At 40.5% G+C, this 22,680-nt stretch overlaps 1 protein-coding gene and 1 long non-coding RNA gene across 8 annotated transcripts in view; one reads left to right on the top strand and one right to left on the bottom strand.

Moving 5' to 3' along the window:
* AKAP11 (A-kinase anchoring protein 11) overlaps window positions 1–2,451 on the bottom strand; it is a 49,792-nt gene extending 47,341 nt beyond the window's left edge. For 2 of the 6 annotated variants that reach the window (XR_008295665.1, XR_008295666.1), the window contains exons 1-2: window positions 1,641–1,765; window positions 297–409 (exon numbers count right to left, since the gene is read on the bottom strand). The gene's annotated coding sequence lies outside the window, so the exon portion shown is untranslated. Of the gene's footprint in view, window positions 1–296; window positions 1,402–1,640; window positions 1,766–2,229 lie in introns of those variants that run through there. The other 4 variants (XR_008295667.1, XR_008295668.1, XR_008295664.1 and 1 more) reach the window with 4 other exon arrangements.
* On the top strand, window positions 1,870–14,504 carry LOC128314165 (uncharacterized). Of its 2 annotated transcripts, none has more exons than XR_008295677.1 (3): window positions 1,870–2,182; window positions 5,470–5,626; window positions 5,915–6,511. It is a non-coding gene; the product is annotated as an uncharacterized LOC128314165 (long non-coding RNA). The 2 variants fall into 2 exon arrangements; XR_008295676.1 differs by lacking the exon at window positions 5,915–6,511 and adding an exon at window positions 14,047–14,504 and having other exon boundaries at window positions 1,909–2,182.
* Window positions 14,505–22,680: the final 8,176 nt, after the last annotated feature.

A 22,680-nucleotide genomic window follows, 5' to 3' on the forward strand; every position in this document is an offset into this window, starting at 1 on the left:
AATGTATCATCTGATTTGATCTGATTTCTTTTTCCAGACAGTATGTTCCTGGAATTAAAAAAAAAAAAAAAAAATAAGTGTACTATCCTTCTTCCAATCTCTAAAGGTAAAGGAGATTCTTCAGATTCTAGATTTATCCCAGGAATTTAGAAGCTAAAGAAGCTCTCACTGTGGTTCAGGGTCTTCAGGAGGTCCCCTATCCTCAACAACCGAGAAATATCACTAGCCCAGGAGTATACCTGTAGGCCCTCAGCAATAGTGCAGTTACTTAGGTATATACACTAATCACTAGTTACCAGTTCAGCCTGGGAATCCGTTTTTCTGACTGCCTTACATTTTTTGATCTCTCATAAACCGAGCTGTTACAGCCACAACCAACAGTGAAATTCCCAGTCAACCCTGGGTAGTTCTGCCAAAAAGAACATAAGAAAGTAAGAAAAACCATGTTACTACTTGAAAAGGGGACTAGGTGTTTAAAAAGATGCGTTAAATTGCACTATTTTAACTGACACTAATCGTGCTGGGAACTGTGCTGTCATTTACTCTGAAATCATAAACAAGACATTAAAATCACTTCTGCATTACTGAGTGCCTTATATTTTGAATACTCTGTATTTTCTATACATTTCCCTGACATTTAAAAATCACTATGAATCAATGGAACATCCCTAACAAGGTGGAAAGAAGCTAAGAAAAGCCTGTATGTTTTGCAAGGGACTGAATAATTATGATGCTGAAAAGAGAACCAAAATTTTTAACTCTGGTTTGCACTGATACCATCAGGTATGTGTCAGCTGTATTTCTCATCCTGAACATCTTAAGCCTAAACCACTTCCAGTTTAATAAGGTTTTAGAGGAGAGGGAAAGCAGAACTGTTACCAAGCTGTACCACGGTAGTGGTTTAGATTCTACTGCCACTGCCATTTTACCAACGTTTTTTAATACTTCGGTCACATCTACCTATTTTTGTGTAAAGCGAGGTAGGTGCCTGGAATTATAAAAGTACACCAAATCCATTCGCAATATGGATGGCCAGCATTTAAACCATCAACAAACAGCCTCGGAGAAATTGTGACAGCAAATCCAAACATCAACACTCCGAGGAGCTGCTTGACGCCTTCCGTTTCTGTCACAAGACTTGGGTTGCGCCTGGTTCCAACGCTCGTAGGTTCTGACAGTGAAGGATGCTGCTCGGCGACAAAGTGCAACGTCCTCCTCCTCCGGTATACGCTCCTGTGCGCGCACTACGAACACAAACTAAGCACACGCACCGCTACGCACCGAAAAGACCCGGCTGGGAAGACCATTCTGGGGATGGAAACTGAGCTTGTCATTCAAAGGGGCTGCAGGCAACTCGGCCCCCACGCTCCGGATCCACAAGACCCGTCTCGAGCCCGAGGATGCCCCCTCCCCCCGAGGCCCGGTGCCATGGGATTCCTCCCTCCGCCCCAGTCCTCCCGCTCTCCTCCCACCGCCGAGCGAAGGCGCAGCTCTGGGCAGCCCCGCAATCAGAGCAGGGACTGCAGACAGAGAGACTGGGGCGCCCGAGCCGGGCCGCCCCATCCACCGCGGCCCCGCACCACGCCGCCACCCCGGCCAACGCGCGGCTTTTGCTGCGGGCGGATCCGCACCCGCCTCACCTGGGGGCCGCAGCCTCCGCAGCTCACAAGCATTTCACCGGCCCGCAACGACAGGTCGCGCGAGCCGCCGAGCAGGCGGGCGCCCCCTCCCGCACCAGCCCCCGGCCCTCCCCCCTCCCCGCCTCCCCGCCCCGCGGGCCCGCCCCCGCCCTGCCCACCCCCGGCTTCCGCCGCCGCAGTTCCAGTCCGCAACACCACCTAATCCCCACACCTCCCACTCACTCTCGCGAGAGGGTGCAGCGCCTCTCGCGAGAAGAACTCTGTGACCGAGCCCGCGCAAAAGTGGGTGGGCTTTTAAAAAATGAAAGAACGAACAGGAAAAACCTTCCCACGTGCTCTGGGGCGGCTAGCGGGCCCCGCGCGTCTCGTGACGTCCAAGCGGCCGCTCTATTGGCCAGGATCCGCTCAGCCGTGGGAGCTTTAAACTCCAGGCTGACCTACGAACCTGCGGCGAACGTCTTGCGCGCTTCCTGATCCGTTACCATGGAAACGGTTTAACCCTTTCCTCTGGCAAAATACCCAAGCTGTGGCTGGCTCTGCAGGTTTGGTTTCAGGCCCTTACTCCTCTCTTTCGAACCCTTGGTCTTACCCCTGGGGTCAGCTGGGCTGCTTCTTCGCCACAGGCTAGCCTCGCTTTGTTCTGATTGCCGTGATTCTTCCCAAAGCGGCAGCCCCACCAGATCTGACGGCCCAAGTAAGGCTCATCCTTTGGGGGTGGCTCCGCCCCTTCTCTCCAGCATCTCTAGGGAGGACCACTCACAGCGCTTCAGGCCCACGGCCCTATCCGAACCTCAACAATTGGCATCAAGGGATCTCCGGGCCCTAGTGCTCACCCTTACCAATTTACGCGGCATCGGAATCAGGAAGTAAAACATTGGTCACGGAGAAACCAAGCTCTAGATGAAAATCTAATGTGTGATTATTTACATTTGCAATCAGAAGGGCTGGTCCAGTCAAGTTGCACAGTCTCCTCATGGACATCTATTAAAAGGTGGAAATACCTGATAGATGAGAAAGGCATTTTGAAGTATATCCTCATTATGAGTTTTGGACTGTTTGGGAGAGGGGGACAGGGAACAAAGGGTGCATACATACTTTATTTCTTCCTTGAATAAGTTTTTGTCGAGCTAGTACAAATGTTAGACACTACTCCATCTGTCTTCTGAGCAGTGATGAAGACAAATGAGTCTACGTTCTAGGGAGCTTATGGGGGGAGGCAGAAAGAAAAACTATTTGTTTGCCTTAAGCTCAATGCAAAGAAAATACAGTAAATGATGTGACGGTGATTGTGATTGGGTGGCTGCTTGAGGGGCCGACCTTTGGAGGAGATGGTAAGCAGTGATTTGCCTAAGAGGCAGGCAAACATCAGAGGGAAGAGCCTTCTAGGCAAAGGAAACAGCTAATTCAAAGGCCTTAAATTGGATTTGAGGGGAAAAGATGAGAAAGTAAGAAGAAATAAGGTCGGAGAAGTAAATAAATATGTGCCAGATCCTGTAAGATTTTGTAAGCTAGGAAAGTAATTGTTGGGAATTTAAATGCAGTGGAAAGCAGTGGAGAATTCTAAAGAGGGAAGAGATACCTATGCTGTACTTTTGTCTTTAAAGCTCTTCCCTGCAGAGAACTGATTTTAGGTTCTGAACCTTTTAGAATCTGAACTGATTTCAGAACCTTTTAGGTTTCAGAGGAAGCAAGGAGATTGAGACTTGTAGTCCAAGACAGACACAATCCTGAAAGACTTCGTTCCCAATGACCTTGACATTATCCATTTGGTCAGAGCATTGGTGCCATTTAATGCCTTCTGTTAAAAACATCTGGCTACATCTTCATTTACTGCTACTTAATGACAGTAAAAGAAATAAATGGAAATTTTTTGTTACTTGGGCACATGAATGTCCTGAAAAGAAAGTCACATTTGATTTTTTTTCTCATCCATTTATACCACACAGATAACCACCTCTTCTGTCTATTCCTAAAGCCAGATCTAAGAAAAACAAACATAAAGTGATGTTCAATGTAGATATTTATTCCTGGGTATCAGATTTAAACAGATAGAAGTTGAAGGCTAGAAAATGAAGGTATTTCACTAAAAAAACAGAAATCAGGAACAAGTTTGAACTGGAAGACCTCTCATTAACTGCTAAAGCAACCAAATCAAGGTTCCTTATCATTCTTGAGTCTCAACTTCCTCATACATAAAACAAGGCAATTTAACTAGCCTACACACAAAGTGGTTAAGCCTGAATTACACTTTGGCATGCACGCACCAGTAACACGGAAGCTGGAAAGGGAAATGTGATAAATTTGTATAAAATCTAAGAGGGTCCATAGCACAAGACAAATGAAATTGGATTTGTGTGCACATACACCACACACACACACACACACACACACACACACACCAGCTGAGGAGCTATGAAACTGATTAATACAGATACCAGGAATGCTTCCCTAAGAAATCTTGGCCTTCTCAGAGTGTGAAAACGGAAGCATTGCCACCTGCTCAACCTCATATTCCCTGCAGCTATTTTGAACCTATGTACTATTTAATAAATAATGGTTCACATGTACCTAATCAAGACTGAAGGAATGGAAAATATTTAAGAGATCTGAGGCAACATTTTAAAGTTAGGCTAACACTTTAATTTTAATGAAAATAAGATTTCAAGGAACATTACAGGGTTCTTTTTTAAAAGGAAAAATGCTAAAAAGAGAAAAGTTCTTATTTTAACAAATTAAGACCATTCTTTGAAAATGTTGAAAAAATGGAGCACTCTTGAGTGCTGTTTGCAGTCATAATGATTAACCGAACCAGCTGCGTGGTACTGCTAATTTAGATGAACAACGGGCTCAACTCTGTCATTCTAACATGTATTAATAGAGCCATAAATCCTCCCAACTCACCCTTAGCAAGACAGTCTTTGTGGTATCTTTTGCTAGCTACAATTAGTCAGACTACAACGAACATGAAGGGAGAAGAAATTTAGGATTGAGATCCATTTCTACAGATGTCCCTAGTTCCTGGATTCTTTTTAAAATTATTTTGCTTTAGCAGCTTTATTGAGATATAATCCACATGCCATACAATTCATCCACTTGACGAGTACAATTCTATATATTTCGGTATATTCCCAGAGCTGTGCAGTCATCACCAAAATCTAATTTTAGAACGATTTTGTCCCCGCTAAAAGAAACTCCACAGTCATTAGCAGTCGATCCCCACCTCCTCCCCAGCCCGAAGCAACCACTGATCTCCTTTATGTCCCTACCTTTGCCTGTTCTGGACACTTCGTATAAATGGAATTGTACAATATGTGGTCATTGGTGTCAGCTTCATTCACTTAGCTAAATGTTTTCAAGGGTCATCCATGCTGTAGCCTGTATAAGTACTTCATTTCTTTTTGTTGCCAAATGATGATTCCATTGTATTCCGTTTATCAGTTAATAGACATGTGGGTTGTGTCCACTTTGGGACTCTTGGGAATAGTGCTGCTTTGAGCATTTGTGTCTAAGTTTTGTGTGGACGTTCGTTATTCTTTCTTGATACTTTAAAAGATAAAACGTACCCAGTTTACAAAGTCTATATTTCTTTTCCTAGCACGGTTACTTCGCTCCTGGCTTTGTGTTTCTTGCCTGCTGTTTGAACTGTGTGCTCTCTTCCCCCACAGGGCTGGCATTTCTACTCTGGCAGCTCAGATCTGACAGTGTCATCCCCCTGCTTAAAAGGCTTCAGTGGCTTCTTATCATTCCACCAATGATCTTTCTTACTCTCTTCTGTTGTTTTCTCTCTCTCAGAAAGTCTTTTTTTTTTTTTTCCACTTCCTCAAAATAGGGCCAGATCCTCTCTGCTTTGGAGCCTTCCCACGAGATCTTCCTTCAGCACTGAGTGTTCTCTGTCCACCCCTTAGCCTCTGCATGCCTAAGAATCCCTCAGCATTCAGCTGTACTCTCAAGAACTCAAGAACTCTTGTACTAATTCCCCAGACTAGGTAAGCTCCTCCCCATCTGGACTCTACTTTTTCTCCAGTGCATTTAGCAACTTAGAATGATTTTGATTTGAGTGATTATTTGGTCTTTCTCCTCTGCTAGACCGTAGAATCCATGAGCAGGAACCACATCTATTTTTACTTACACATGCCTGGCACATAGTGTTATTCATTACTCATTATCTATTCATTGAAAGGATGGAAGGAAGGAAGGAAGGAAAAAGAAGGGGAGGGGGGAAGGGAGGTATCTTCACAGCTTATTCTGTGTTCTATTTTTCCTTCTCTTGCTAGTGTTGAAATAAATTTCTAGGCCCAAGATGGAGCTGCTCCCACCCAGGATGCCACCTCAGCAAACCAAAGCTTAAATAACTTTTGTGTCTGTGTAAATGCTCCACTAGACCAAAAACACAGTATATCCAGTCAGCCAGTCCCCCCAAACCAAGCCAACTCTAGGCTCTATGCTTATTTGTTTCTTCTCACTCCAAACAAAGCTGGGGTGCCTGGGTGGCTCAGTCGGTTGAGCATGCGACTTCAGCTCAGGTCATGATCTCATGGTTTTGTGAGTTCAAGCCCCGCATCGGGCTCTGTGCCGACAGCTCAGAGCGTGGAGCCTGCTTTGGATTCTGTGTCTCCCTCTCTCTCTCTGCCCCTCCCCCACTCATGCTCTGTCTCTCTGCCTTGGAAATAAATAAACATTAAAAAATTAAAAACAAGCAAACAAAGTTGACAATGTGGCCCCAACCAATCAGATATTTCCCACTTTTCCTTTTCCCTGTTCTTTTTTCTTTAGTCTATAAAAGCTTCCCGACTTCTGCCCCATTTTGCAGGTCTCCAGAGGAAACTGTCCACTTAAGGAAGTGTGAAATGAAGTTTATTTGTATCACCTAAGTTGTTTCCTTTAATCAGTTTTTAATACTAGGAATCTTCAGTAAAGTCTTGATAAATGGTATAAACCAAATCTGTCCTGTTATAAGAGGAATTAATGGAAAGCTTGTTCTATGCCTGGGATGGTGTAGGAGGGGCCACAAGTGTCCCCTTCCCATGCTCCCTATACAAGGTGATGTGGAGAGGGGAAGACCAGTACTAAGGAGCCACGGCAGTGTGTGACCAGTCAGAGAACACAGGCTTTGTCTAAGTGCACCTAAGATTGTACCAAGGAGCAAGAAACGTCTCACGTGTCCCCAGGGGACATTTTAGTGGGCTAATTTCTAGTAATCAAGTTGGCAGTGTCTCCTCCAATGTAATTTGGCTATTTAACGGAAATGTTACTTTCATCTGTTTGCATAGTCTAACGGAGCCAAGACATTTGGATTATATGCACAGGAAAGAAATTTGGCCCAGCAAGTTCCAATGAATTGTTCTAGATCACATAGGGGCACTAAATGCCACCATTTAGACTAAAATTAGCTGGGTTAGTCTGGTTCCACCTGTACAAAACTAGCCTCTCAGCTTAATGCCCCTAATGACCTTTAGACTACAAAGGCAGGCATCGGCTTTCCCCCGGAGCTTTACACTAGCAATCTCTGACAGCCAGAAGCAGATTCCATGTCGCTTCCTGTTTGAAAGCTTAGGTCTCCCTTTGGCCCACTTGCCGAATTCCTGTTTCCTGCCTGAGTGATGGCCCCAGCTGGCAGTTCTTGTAAGAGAGAGAAGTCAAGTCCTTTTTTTTTCACATTGCTCAGTTTTTGGATTTTGTTTTTTTGTGGTAATAAATTAATATACACTCATTATGTAGAACACTGGAAAATACAGGAAAAGATAATGGAGCAGACCACCTCTTTTGGTGGGTGATTTACATACATTATTTAATAGTTAATAAACCAATGTAAAACATACTGGAAGTGGAAAACTGTGGACATTGTAATTTGATCAGCCATTTAAACATATAAAAATGCTTTCAAATTTGAAAGATAAAGTACCTTGGGGTGCCTGGCTGGCTCAGTTGGTTAAGCCTCCAGTTCCTGATTTTGGCTCAGGTCATGGTCTCAGGGTTTGTGAGATCAAGCCCTGGGGTGGGTTGGGCTCTGCACTGACAGCAGAGATCCTGCTTGGGATTCTCCCTCTCTCTCTTCCCCTCCCCTCTCCCCTGCCCACCCACCCCTCTGACCCATCCCTGTGCACACATGTTCTCTCTCTCTCTCAGATAAGCTTTAAAAAAAAAAGGTAAAGTATCTCATCAAGCCTTTGTTTTAAAAGTATGTATATTATACCACAATCTGATATGCCTTTTAACTTACATACTTACCTAATTCTTTTGTAGTGAATCTTTTGAAGAACAGAAACAAATCTGAACCATTATAACATAATACCTAGTAATGGCTTCATATATTGTAGGTCTTCATTAAATGCCCAATGACTTCTAAAATCATGACTATAATTATTAGCAAATAGTACAGATGATAATTTAGAAGTGCCACTCCAAATTGGACTTCTGAATGAGCAAAATAAAGTTGACTGCTATTATATATTGTACTAGAGTAAAATGAGTCTTCCTTTCTTTTTTAAGATTATTTATTTATTTTTGGAGAGGAGAGAGAGAGAGAGAGCAAGCACATGAGTGAAGGAGAGGCAGAGAATCCTCAGCAGGATCCACACTGTCAGTACAGAGCCCAGCACCAGGTTGGAACTCAAGAACCATGAGATCATGACCTGTGCTGAAACCAAGAGTCAGACGCTTAACCAGCTGAGCCACCCAGGCGCCCTTGAGTCTTCTGATTTAAGTCATCATTGTCATAACTAAATTACTGACTCAACTTCCAATAAATAAAATACTACTTCTGTACTATCTTTTAGGAAAATGTAATACGTTCTTGTCTGAAATTCAAAAACAAATAATCATTCATAAATGTAATTACTTCATAAGAAAGTCTTAAAGATACCATTGCCCGACTGATTTTAAATGGTTGATAACAGAGTTAATTATAAAATAGAAGCACAAAGTTTTATAAAAAGCTTTCATTATAGGGGTGCCTGGCTGGTTTAGTCGGAGGAGTATGTGACTTGATCTTGGGGTCATGAGTTTGAGCCCCACATTGGGTGTAAAGTTTACTTAAATAAATAACCTTTTTAAAAAGCTTATGTTTGACGTTTCCAATTCAAAGAAGCACAAATGTAATCAAACATTTCAAATGCACTTAGTATAAGTAAATGGAAAAATGCTTTAATTTGCAAAAAAACATTATACATAACTTTTCAGAAATGTCTTTTGCAAAGATGAAATACACTTCCTCTTCATGTGAGCCAACAGTATACATGCTTACTACTTAAAAAAAGATATTTGATAACTTCTCCTGGATTAGGTATCTAAAGGGCCAGGAAAGTCCTTTGAATAGTGTCATAAACTTATGACAAGATAAAGCAGATCCTAGAACAAGTTGTTCCTGGGTCTATCATTCCTTGTTGCTTGGCTGCTTTGCTTTTCAAAGGAAATATTAACATGCAGATAAGAACATCCTTATTTATTAGTTAACTCACACGAAATTCAGCCGAAATGTCCTTATGTGATTAGATCTTTAAAAGTAGGTAATACTCATGCATGCGAAGCATAAATATTGATTGCATGCCTGTTTATGGTCCAGGAAGCATTAAACGTGATAAAAATCTAGGCCCTAAAGTAGCAGGACTTTTAAGATACCTTAAATTCTTCCTAGGCTTTATTCTACTTGGGGTTTTAAGTCATTGAACCATGCTAGAGATGTCTAGTCTATCCCCATACTAATGTTGATTCCTATTTGTTTTGGGTTTCCTGGGATCAACCTTGAACAAATTGGCTCCCCTTCCCCGCAATGGAACTTGTGACCTCAGCCTTCTGCAGGACAGAGTAGGATAACTCAGAGCCAATGCTCAAGAACTCCAAAGTAGCCCACTATCTCTGGTTTGGGCTAGACAAACCACTAAGACAAAAATGTCTTAGACTTTGGTTCTTCCAGAGGGAAGGGTGTGGATTTGGGTTCAAGTATAAAGGGGAAAATAATCAGTACTGCATTAGAACGGAAAGTGTTATCTTTGTAAACAGTGGGTATCAAATTTCTTAGCATCTATGCAATTTATTTTTAACATACCCTTTTTAGCGCCCAAATTTATATAGTCCCAATCTCTTTCTTTTTCGTATTCTGCTCTTATCTCTAAATTGATTTTAAAATTCTTCCTTTTGAAGATGTGTCCTGATCTCACATTTGATTATACAGGTTGCCATCCTTATCAGTTGCTGTAATAAGATTCTTACCAAGATCTTGTTATCTTGAAACATCATGCCTATAGGCAGGGTATAATGGGCGTAACAAGATTCCTGCAGAGCTCCAATTTAACAGTTTAATGGCCTATAATTTTCTCTCTCTCTTTCAGCTGTTCAGTAGCTATTTTGAAATTGCCGAATAAACTCCTGATGAAAATAGGTGTGCAATAAAATGAAGTCTGATAAATTTTGTGGATGGCTTGAGGAAATGCCATTATTACTATTTTTTTAAACGTTTTTTCATTTTTGAGAGACAGGGAGAGACAGAGTGTGCATGGGTGGGGAGGGCGGAGGGGCAGAGAGAGAGAGGGAGACACAGAATCCGAAGGAGGCTCCAGGCTCCGAGCTATCAGCACAAAGACCTGAGCTGAAGTGAGACGCTCAACCACTCAACCGACTGAGCCACCCAGGCGCTCAGGAAATGCCATTGTTTTATGGGAAACAGAAGTCAGCACTTTACATGGTGCTGATTGGATTTTGGTTTCAAACCCTGTGCCATTCAAACTTTAATATTTGCCTGCATTTTCAAAATAACTTTTAAAATTATCAGGAGCATTTCTTGTTCACTGAACTCTTTATGCAATTCTAAGAATTCTCAACAAGGAATTAAAGTGCTATAATTGAAAGCTGCTGAAATGTACATTACCCTATCCAAGTTTTATTTATTGATTTATTGATTAATTTTACTTTTTAGTAATCTCTACACCCAATGTCAGGCTCAAACTTGTGACCTTGACATCAAGAGTCTCACGCTCTTCCAACTGAGCCGGACAGGCACCCATATCCTATCTGATTCTTAATCATTATTACCTCTCCACACCAGCATCCACTGAAGTGCTTGCATTTTTAGCTCTATTCACTTATAAGGTCAATGCTGTTTTCTGCTATAGCAACCCCACATTAAAATATGACCAATGCCATTTTGCAAATAGCTCTTTCTGCAGAAATAACACTTGCTTCTTAGATACTGTACAGAATCCATATACCAGTCCCTTCTGCCAGTACCTGGCAAATGCTTCCCCTCCTTGTTTTCAACAATCTGATTCACCACCTCCATTGGGCATAGGGTTCTGTGACACCACAATGTTTCATCTTCTGTTCTAGCGTGTATTGGACCTCTTGTCTCTCATCCTGAAATGTCAAATAATATGTGAAGAGACCAAGTAAATCCTCTACTTGGCCTCAGAAAGAAGTCTCTCTCCAATCACGTGCATGTCATAGAAAATTAACTTGAATTCTGCCCTCTGCTCGTTTGTTCGCTTCAGCCAGCTTAAGGTTCTATTTACCTTAACTCATGACTTTTGATAACTGCGGGTCAAACAGTGAAAGTAATGGAATGCAACGATATACAACACATATGCAAGAACAAACACCTGCTGGGAGAGGCAAGCCAAAGACTTTTTGTGCCCACTGCCAAGCATTCAGTTTCCCTGGGCCACCTTCATAATGGATTTCCTCACTAAGCTCCCTGCCTTTCAGTAATATAAAACCAACTCCATGGCTGTTCCAATAACAAGTGGCTGGCTCCCTTCCACCCATGCCAGGAGCCACTGGGATATATTCATGTTGGTCATCTTTTACCTCCACAAAGCATCAACAACATTGCTCTGGTCTGGGGATCCCCCTGCTTTTATATTCAGGGTGACTTTATACCCTGTTTTTACCCCGTGCGATCACATACAATCCTGGCACACTCAAAGTTTTTGCCTATTGTTAGCGCTTTTCTTTCTCAAAAATATCTCAGCGTAGAAAATAAATTATTAGGACATCTTATTTATATCCTGCCTTACACAGAATCTCTTCTTTACCTCCCGGGTCTAAAGGACCTGGCCCAAGATACCACCCAGACCGTTGGCCGGGCAGAAATAACCAGCCAAACCTAAAGCTGTCTCTTCAGCTCCACTCTTCTTCCCACTACCAAGCTAACCAACTGATTGTTTCTCCTTCCCACCATCTAACTTGTTTCTTTAAATGTCATCTGCCCTTATCTCAGAACACCAAATGTACATGAGCTACATTTTCTAACTAAGGAACTTCCTGGGCTTTATTCTCTTTGTCAGTGTTTGTGGTCATAGAATAGGTTGAGGAATTCTAAGCCACAAAAGATCATTCTTGACAGGATCTCTCGAGGAAGCCCAAATAACCTTGAAACCATATGTCAGCAGGGGACCCCAGGACACCCCTAGCGGGATGTTACTAGTCTCCATAACATCTTCATAACTTCTCTTCCTACAAACTTTCAGCCAGCTGCATGGCACCCTTATCATCTTCTCAGCACTATAGCTGTCGTGTGGGTGACCTACAACTACAGCCCCTAAATGCTCTCAGAATCTACAGCTCTCAAATTCATCAGCCTCTCCTTTGTTTTGCCAAATTCAACTCCTACCCTTCGTGTTAACAAAGGCTATTCAGGAATACGCAGTTCATGGCATACTAAATTCATGGATGCACTGGAAACAACAGCAACAACAACAACACTCCAAAAAATGTAATGCAAGCAGAAGGGGACTGCCACCTCACCTCTGCTTGCCATTTGGAGACCATGGCTACTACCCTGCAGAGATGATGCAGAGGTCCATAATGCTGGGATTGCTATTGCCATCTGGTCCCTAGAAAACTTCAGTCCATTTAAAGGATGTGGCATCACCTCCTATCCCTAAGGATCTGACTCCCCCTGAGAATTCTTGAAAAAATATTTGGCAGGAAGCCTTCATAAGATAAATCTCTCTAGACTCTGACTCTGCCCGGCTCCTGTTTCACCTATCATTTTTTGCTTCTTTACGACCAGTTTGACAGCTATGCCACTTGAAGGTAGGCAGGGACGATGTCTTGTTTATTGCTGTCACAGAAAAAGAGTAGGTCTCAGATTTTGGCAATAGCATCAGTTATACAACAAACACGTTTCTGCTGCTCTGCTACATCTTTTCACTCTCTCTTTTCATATGTTTACCTGAAGAATGAGCACAAAATAGCAGCGGAGGTCTGGAATTGGGGTCCATAGATCTGAAGATAATGGGGCTTCAGGTTGGGTGCGGCTCAGTTGCTAAAGAAGCTAAATCAGACATGAGCCATAATAGTCTCTAAGAGGACAATAAACAGAGGGATCTTGGGGAGAAGCTCTCCTAGGTAGAGCCAGAAAGAAATCTTCACAGAACAGAAGGGCCAACCCATTCAAAGGCAGAGCTATTCAGGAGACCCAAAGGCATTGCTTACAGATGTTGTATTTCACAAGGCAGGTAGCTTGGGAGCATGCCTTCTTGGGCACACACTTAAAAAAACTCACAATGCCCCAGTCATCTCTAAGACAAATGGTTATATTCCAAGAAGTACTTTATCTCTAGGCTGAGGAGTGAGTGAAAGAGAGACAGCTGTGTTCTAATAAGTGGATTTCTATTTTGAGGGTCTGGATTTCAAGAGTCTTTAATTTGATCAGTCTGACACAGGTTAGGAAGGAAGTCCGAAAGCTTAGCAAGTGCTGAGAGCTGTAAATTTTCATCACTCTTAGCTGGGCTATTACCCTCCTCCACTAGATTGGGACAGGTTTTAGGCAATGGAGCTGAGTGGAAATCCAGTGGGAGCTCTGAGCTTCACATCCAAAGAATAGTTCATGAATGCAACAGGTGTCAAAAGATCCAATACCAGGTATAAGAGGAGATCCAAAAAGCTGATAAGATAAGACATCAAGGAATCTAGGCTCAACAGATACTCAACAACCCAGGCTGACATCTGGCAAGCACTAAGAAAGGGTATCAACAGATAAAATGGCCTCTATCCATATGGGTGCAGGAGTAGGACATCAGCTGGCAAAGAAAAATGGCCCAAACAAGGGAAGCCTCCAATCCCCAGTCGACACCATAGTTACCAAGAAACAAGGTTCAATGAAGAACTACATTATATGAATAAGGAAACAAAGTTATTAGATTTGGGGCATAAGATCAGAGTCAACACTAGGATATTTTGTGCATCCTAAAGCAATTTTGAAGTAAGGATAAATCCTAGAGCTGGGTTCTGGGTTGTTCTGCAGAGAGAAGATGGAGGCACAGGTGGGAGTTGGTGGAGTAGAGTTTTAAATTATGAAACACTTAAAACAAACTGAAAATAATATAACATAGTTTTGAAGAAGCAAAATGTTCCAGGTACAGATAAAGCTTTATTCTCACTATCTTTTCTGTTTCCTTTCTCTCCATAGGAAACCACCATCCTGAAACTGATGCATATCATAACCATTCATGTCTTTATACTTTTACTACATAGGTATGAACCTGTAAATAATATATACTATTTGAGTGTATAAATTTTTACATAAATGTTATGTGGTGTATATATTTAGCAACTTGCCTATTCTTAATGTTTGTTTGTTTATTTATTTGTTGAGAGACACAGTATGAGTGGGGGAGGGCCAGAGAGAGAGGGAGACACGGAATCCGAAACAGGCTCCAGGCTCTGATCTGTCAGCACAGAGCCCAACATGGGGCTTGAACTGTGGAACGGTGAGGCCATGACGTGAGCCAAAGTTGGCCATTCAACCAACTGAGCCACCCAGGTACCCCATCAGTTGTCTATTCTTTTATTCAGCATTAAGAAATCCAACATACTGATCAATGCATTGATTCATTTCATTCAATTGTATTAATAAATGACTTTATTTATCCACTCTATTACTAGTAAATGTCTCTATTTTATTTACTACAATCTTGCAGTAAACATCCTTATACATATTTCTTTGGGCCCATATGAATATATGAGTGGAACTGTTGGATCATAGAACAGACACGTCTTCAACTTACTAGGTATTACCAAATAGGTCTCCAAGAGGTTATACTGATTTATATTCCCACCTGCAGTGTGCACAAATTCCCATTTCTTTTAATCCTTATTAAAAACAGTTTTGCCAATCTGGGGACCTAAAATAATATTTTATTTCCCTGCATTTCTCTGGCTACGGTACCATTGAACATATTTTTAGATATTTATTAACATTGATTATTCTGAATTCCTTTGATGGAAATAGCCTGTTCATATAATTTGCCCATTTTTCTAGTGGATTGTTTGATTTTCAAAAATTGATTTGTATGAATTTATACAGATGGCCAAGAAGCACATGAAAAGATGCTGATAATGACTAATATCATTAGTCATTAAAGAAATGTAAAGTAAAACCACAGTGAGATAACCTGACCTACTAGAACTTACCTCTTAGAATTGCCTTAAAAACTGATAATAACAAGTATGGCAAGGATGGGAGCAATAGGAACAAATACTCATACATCAATGATGGTAACAAAAATGCCACAGAACTTTGAAAAGTATTTGGCAGTTTCTTATAAATACCTAAGTACATATCTTCCATATGACCCAGAAATCCTATGTTGTTTAACTGAAAGAAAAATACATGTTCATATAAACACCTGTATGCAACTTTTTATAAAGGTTGCATTCATAATCACTCCCAACTGAAAACACCACAATGTCTTTGATTGGCAAGAGGACAAATAAACCGGAATATCCATATAATGAATTCCTTCTCAGCAACTAAAAGGAAAAGCTACTGTTATAAACAATGAGATGGATAATTTCAAACTTTTTAAAGCTACATTAATTATATGAGACCTTAACTGCAGTGCTGATTACACAGCTCTGTGCAGTTGTCAAAATGTATTGAACTGTACTAAAAGGGATGAATTTCCCTGCTGACGAATTGTAGTTCAATAAACCTGACTTTAAAAAATAAGTGATTTGTACAAGATATGTATATATATTACATATACATGTGTATGTATCATGTATACTAATCCATGGTGGTTTATTATTTTTTTAATTTTTTAAATTAGTTTTATTTTTGAGAGGCAGAGAGAAACAGAACACGTGTAGAGGAGGGGCAGAGAGAGAGGGAGACACAGAATCTGAAGCAGGCTCCAGGCTCCGAGCTGTCAGCACAGAGCCCGATTCTGGGCCCGAACTCACGAACCGTGAGATCATGACCTGAGCCGAAGTCAGACACTCAACGACTGAGCCACCAGGCGCCCTCTAATCCATGGTGGTTTATATGCTTAAAAACATTTTTTTCAGTCTGTGGTCTGTCTTTTGACTTTTATATGTTATTTATTACTTAACAGAACACTTACATTTTTATTTAGTCAAATTTATGAATCTTTTTTTTTAAATGGGCTATGCTTTTAGTGCCTCACATAAAATAACTCTTCCTTAGCCCCCTGACATAAAAATATTGTCTTATGTTTTCATTTTGACATTTGAAGTTTTGCTTTTCATATTTATGTCTTTTATTTATTAGAATTAATTTTGACTATGGGGTGAGGAAGGGATTTAATTTTTTCTTTTCTTTATGAACATCTAATTATTCCAGCACCACTTACTGGACAGTTTTTTTTCCCCCTTAACTATTAAGCATCAACCTTTTTTTTTTTTTTTAAGATTTTATTTTTAAGTAATCTCTACCCCAACATGGGACTCAAACTCACAACCCTGAAATCAAGAGTTACAGGTTCTACTGACTAAGCCAGCCACGTGCCCCTAGGCATCAGTTTTCTTTCTTAATGTCTAGGGAATATGACTGACACCACCCAGATTTTTCTACATACATTTTTCATCGTCTAAAATAACATAACATTTGGAGTATCTGGCTGGCTGAGTGAGTAAAGCGTGTTCCTCTTGATTTCAGGATTGTGAGTTTGAGCCCCAAGTTGGGTATACAGATTACTTACATAAAACCTTAAATAAACAAACAAACAAACAAGCAAATAAAATAACATGACATTCTACAAACCAAAAACGTTGTCACTTCTGAGAGATGACATTGATAACAAATCAAGTGTTTATTATATGCTCTTTTTTAGAATAAAAATTCTAAAAAAAAAAAAAATAGAAATCAAAGTCTCCCCCAAAGTTAGTTTTTAACAATTATTATCCATTTAAAAAAAAAGAAAATCTGTATTCATGCTCGTGATATATAAACAAACTAAGAAGTATTCTAACTATATATTAAAAATTCAATATACAAAAGATGAATCTAATGCTGTGGTTAAAAATAAATACATTTCCTCAATAATATTACAAACCAGATTATTAAAATGAGGACAGTCTAAAATAAATCTAATGTGAGCCATGTACATAATTTAAAATTTTGTAGTTAACAATATTAAGAGTTAGGAGGAACATGCAAAATTAATTCCATAATATATTTTCTTTAACACGATATATCCACAATGTTATCATTTCAACACTTAACCAATGTAAGAATTATTATTGAGACATTTTACATTCTTTTTTCATATCAGGTTGCAAAATCTGATGTGTATATCTAAATTCAGACTAGCCCCATTTCAAGTGTTCAATAGCCACACATAACTAGTGGCTACCATATTGGGTAGTGAGATTTGGTCTTTCCTTCACAAATGACTAAAAGTGCTGGATAAAATCTAAATGAAGACAAGAGCCTAGAACGTTAAGCTTATCACTGAAACAGATTTTATTTGAGGGCATTTGCTAAAAGGGCTAAATTGAGCTCACAGGATCTCAGGAGGGAGATAGTCAAACTAGAACCCACCCTAGGTGGGGAATCTAACAGGAAAACCTCCTTCCTCCATTCAGCTAAAATACCAAAAGGTATTTTGACTTACTGGGGGAGAGTGTGAGGGTGAATCAAGGTAAGGGTGAATCAGAAATTAACCTGTCCCATGGGCCAGGACTAGACCATCTCCAGGGTGGAAAGCTACCTTTAAAACATTATTGATTCTTGTGAATAAAGTAAAAAAAAATCATAAAGCAAATGACTAAATGCTTGAAATTGGATAATAATGAAACCACATGTTAAAAGTTGGGGGTTGCATGAGACCTTGCCCAGGTCTTGCAAGGGCCCAGTCTTTCCCATTCAGTCCTGAGCAGGGCATGGGCCTCTGCCCATTGGAGGGCTTATCATGTGGAATTAGTCTGGTGTCTGGGGGATTTGCTCTCCGGTCTGAACACCCATAGGATTTTTCCACTGAACTCCATCTCTCTGATTTAGAGACCTGTGTTTCAGTCCACTGACTTCCCTTATGTGATTGAGCTTGTCCCTTGGATTTCTAGACAAACAGATGACCATCTTGCACCCATGAAAAGTGCCTAAAAAAAAAAAAAAAAAGAAAAGAAGAAAAAGAAAAGAAAAATTCTTTGTGGGAATGTACCTAAAGTAGTACTTAGAGGAAAACTGATAATTTTACATGCTTTTATTAAAAATAAAGATGATATACTAATCATCCAACCAAAGAAGTTAGAAAACTAAAACAGAACAACCCCCCCCCCCAAATAGGAGGAAGTAATAAAGCTATGAGGAGACAGCTTTATAGATAATTCCTTCATACATTCAAAGAACAGCTCTATTCTTACACAAGTTCTTTTACAGAATAAGAAAGAAGAAATACTCCCTCAACTCATTTGAGTTACTGTAAACTTGAATCCCAAACTGGACAAGGACAGTGAAATATCACTTAAGAACATAGAGGTAAGAGTTCTAAACAAAATATTGGGTGTCTGGGTGGCTCAGTTGGTTAAGCATCCAACTCTTGATTTCTGCTTAGGTCATGATCTCAGGGTTTGCCTGAGCCCTCCATCAAGCCCCACGTTTGGGGGTGCTTCACGCTGACAGAGGGGAGCCTCTTTAGGATTTTCTCCCTCTCCCTCTCTCTGCCCCTCCCCTGCTTGGGTGCACACAGACTCTCTCTCTCTCTCCTTCTCTCTCAATCAGTCAATAAATAAACTTTAAAAAAGAGTTCTAAACAAAATATTACAAGTAAGATATTCTCTTTATTCATTCAACAGACATGTTTTGAAGACCAGCCAGAAGCCAAGCTTTGTGTAATGCAATGGGAATGTGATGAATAATATATATTCTCTTGTTATTAAGAGAAAGCGAATTTGGTGGGAACAGAGCTGCATTAATAATTATGATGCAATATAATCGCTCTAGTCAAGATATGCAATGGGAACACAGGGTAATAAGAACAGAGACTAGAATGTCTAAGTTTGCCTTGGCAAATTTTAGAAGGTTCCACTGGGAGATTCCTTGAGCTGAGAATTGATGGATAAGCAGGAGTTTGACAGGTAGAGAAGAAGTGGTGTTGGTAGTAGAGATAGAGAGGAGAGTAGGGATGTATTTTAGGGTAGTTGTGTGTGTGTGTGTGTGTGTGTGTGTGTGTGTGTGTATGCGCGCGCGTGCGCATGTGTGTGTATGTGGAGGCAGGGAAGAATGGAACCGATGAGGACAAAAAAACCCTAGCAATTCAGGGGAGGGCTTGGAAGTTTTCCTTTAATTTATACACAATACACAGGGGAAAGAAATGACTTTCGTTAGTATCTAAAATACTCTGTAAAGTTAACAGAGACTATAGAACAAATATGAGTAGGTATAAAAATGAATATAGGTTAGGGGCGCCTGGGTGGCTCAGTTGGTTGAGCATCCGACTTTGGCTCAGGTCATGATCTCATGGTCCGTGAGTTCAAGCCCTGTGTCAGGCTCTGTGCTGACAGTTCGGACCTCAGAGCCTGGAGCCTGCTTCGGATTCTGTGTCTCCCTCTCTCTCTGCCCCTCCCCTGCTCATGCTCTGTCTCTGTCTCAAAAATAAATAAAAACATTTTAAAAAAATTTTAAGATGAATATAGGTTAATATTTAAGTTTACAGAATTTACAATGAATTAATCCACTAATCTTAGTGTTTAACTTTACATTTTTGCTTAGGCTTGTTTTTGCTATTGTTTTTACTTCTATTATTTCAATATATTGAGGTCCATAGAGAAAGTCTATGTCAAGATAACTTATTTTCTTGATGAAAATAGAAACTGATTTTTACTTTTAAATTTAAAAATTACTTCAGGCCAAAAAAACTAAAAAACATATTGCCAGCATGCTATAATCACTTTCAAATCAACTGATGTGCTTTAATAATTTGATTTCCAGTTGAAATGGCATAGTTCATCAAATTATAATTAGGCTAATTACAGTGTTCCATATTAGTGTTTCTTGTTGGTTGAAAAATTGTCATCATGTAATAATGAGCTTTTAGCCATTTATGCCTTTGGGCTGCATGAACTTTTATAGTAGTCTTAAGATATTTAATATTCTTATTATCAGTTTAATGGCCATTGGCTTCTGTCCCTTAATTAGTTATCAGTGTTGCTGAATTTCTACAGGGATATATATTGAACAAATTATAAGAGATACATTTTATATCCTGTTTCAGATTTATTAATTTCCAACTCAACTGCACTTGGTGAGTTCCCAGTTTGTATGACTTGGGTTTTTGAAATTCATGGACAACTGCTTGGAGCCCAGATCTTAGCCTTCAAGCTTAACTTTATTTTTGTTAGATGGTGGCTGTGGGTGAATGGAGAGGTTGGATCAGATCAGTGGTTCCTAAACTGGCTGCAGATAAGAATCCCCCAGGGAGGGTGATTAGAGGGTGCTCTGACCCCTCACCCAGAGATTGCAGTTCTATAGGGCTGGAGTAGGTCCTGGACACTTTTACACATGCTTTCTGGATGATTCTCAAGCAGTCAACTGAGCACTGGAAATTGATGAACTAGTGTTGCATTTGAAAACTTGGGACCTGTGGGCGCTGACCTGTCAGTACAGGGGTTGGGATGCGGTCTGTCTCTGTAAAGAACTTTATTGGAATATAGTCGTGCTCATCATTTATATATCATCTATGGCTGCTTTCCTGCTACAGTGGCGGAGTTGAGTGGACCTGCCAGGGACTGCATGGCTCACAAAACCAAAAATATTTACAGGCTGACCCTTTACAGAGAAAGTTTGCTTACCCTTTCACTACTGGGTTACAAAATCACTTCGATAGGTGGCAATCAGTATTAAAAAAAAATAAAACAGAAAATACCAATACTATTTAATGCACGTAAATACATGCTATATTGTTAAATTTGCTATTATATACATGCATGTTTGTAAATGTGTATATGTATGTGTGTGTATATATATATATATATATATATATACAGATATCTGTATATACACATACATTTATGCATAATGGGGAATATGTATTTCTAATTGTGGGTAGCCGCCAAAAAATTTTGAAAAAATCAAACTATAATCTGAGGTAGCTTTCATCTGTGGACTTTGAGCTGCCAGTGTGCTTTGGCAACATGGATGTGGGCAGGAGGGAGGAGGGAGTGGGACAGGAGATACACAGACAATATGCTTTACCTGACTCACTCTATGCTTCTTGGGGGCTGCTTCCTACTTGGTAAGGCAGTGTCACTCCTTTAAGGAATGGTAGTGCTCAATGTCCGTGTTTGTTCAAAATGTCATTGCTAGAAATAGAACCAACTAAAGTTGTGTGTAGGGTGTGAGGGTGCTCTAATGGGGCAAATACTAAATTTACAGGGTTGTCATAAGGATTAAATGTACATATAGTGCTTCAAACTGAGAGGTGCTATATGGTGCTGGGATGCTACTAGCTTTTATCTGCAGCCTCTCATTCTTACAGTTGTACCCACATCCCAGTCATAAGACTAGCTCCCGAATGTTACCAACCATAGCACTGATTGTCACGTTTTGTGAATGCACTAGTGGCGGTACAGGGACTAAGGGAGACAAACACTGGGGCCAGAGCTAGGGAAGGAAAGATGGGGTTCAAATTCTTGGACTGCTGGGACAATTCTTATTTCTAAAAATAATAATAATACAGAAAAATCTGTATTTAGACTTCCCGGGGAAAATTCTAATTTGCTAGCACTATACTATGGTCTGCATATTTGTTGGAATCCTAACCCCCAATGCTATTAGGAGGTGGGGACTTTTGGAGGTGATGAGGTCACGAGAGCACATCCCTCATTAATGGAATTAGTACTCTTACAAATGAGACGCCAGAGAGCTCTCTGGACCTTTCTGCCCCATGAGGACACAGAGAGAAGATGGTCTTCTGTGGCCAGAAAGTGGGCTTTCGCCAGACACTGAACTTCCTCGCGCCTCGATCTTGGGATTTCCCGGCCTCCAGAACAGTAAGAAATAAATTTCTGTTGTTTAAAATCCACTCAGTCTATAGCATTTCGTTAGAGCAACCCAAAAGGACAAAGACAGACTATAAACTGTTGGCTGCCAAGATTAGGAAATGGGCTTTCTGATTAATCAAGAATCGTAATTATGTAAACACACTGCTTGTTAAGAAAAGCAGAAAGAATTCGTACATAATAAAAGATAATTTGCAATGTAAAGTGTAAGTAATTTAATATGATTCAGAAAGCCCTTTGGAATCAAGCTGTGCCTCAGGGTCGCCATGGAGATGCATAAAAGTTTCGGTTGCTTTTAAGGGGATGCTGAATGACAAGCTTTTTCAGAGTTTAAACTCAGGTTCCTTTGTTTCCTAATTTGGTTAGGGCCCTGGATATTTTTCATTTCTGTATAATCAATTGCAGGATTGATAAAGAGACCCCAAGGTGTTCTGGTCTTCTGATCCGATGCTTGAATCACTTCTGACTTAGTCAACAAATAGATATTGTGCATGACCATGTGCCAAGTACTTTTCCATACACTGGGTCGTACTAGTGAAAACATTTTCTTCTCACGAGGAGTTCACATTCTTGCAGCCTGTGTTTGAACACTTTTCTCAAAAGGGAACACATTCTGTGACACAGCCCAGTGCATCTTTAGACATTGCAGTTTTTCTTGCCAATTTCACTTGCTTCTCACATTTAGAACGAATGCAAAACCAATCCTCTTTGATAGTCCTTCAAAGATTTGAAGACAATTCTTACATCCAACCTCATATCCTCTTGTATCTACCCCCAGTCTCCAACCTTGAAACACCCTCTA

Source organism: Acinonyx jubatus, chromosome A1, assembly GCF_027475565.1.
Source record: "Acinonyx jubatus isolate Ajub_Pintada_27869175 chromosome A1, VMU_Ajub_asm_v1.0, whole genome shotgun sequence".
NCBI lineage: Eukaryota > Metazoa > Chordata > Mammalia > Carnivora > Felidae > Acinonyx > Acinonyx jubatus.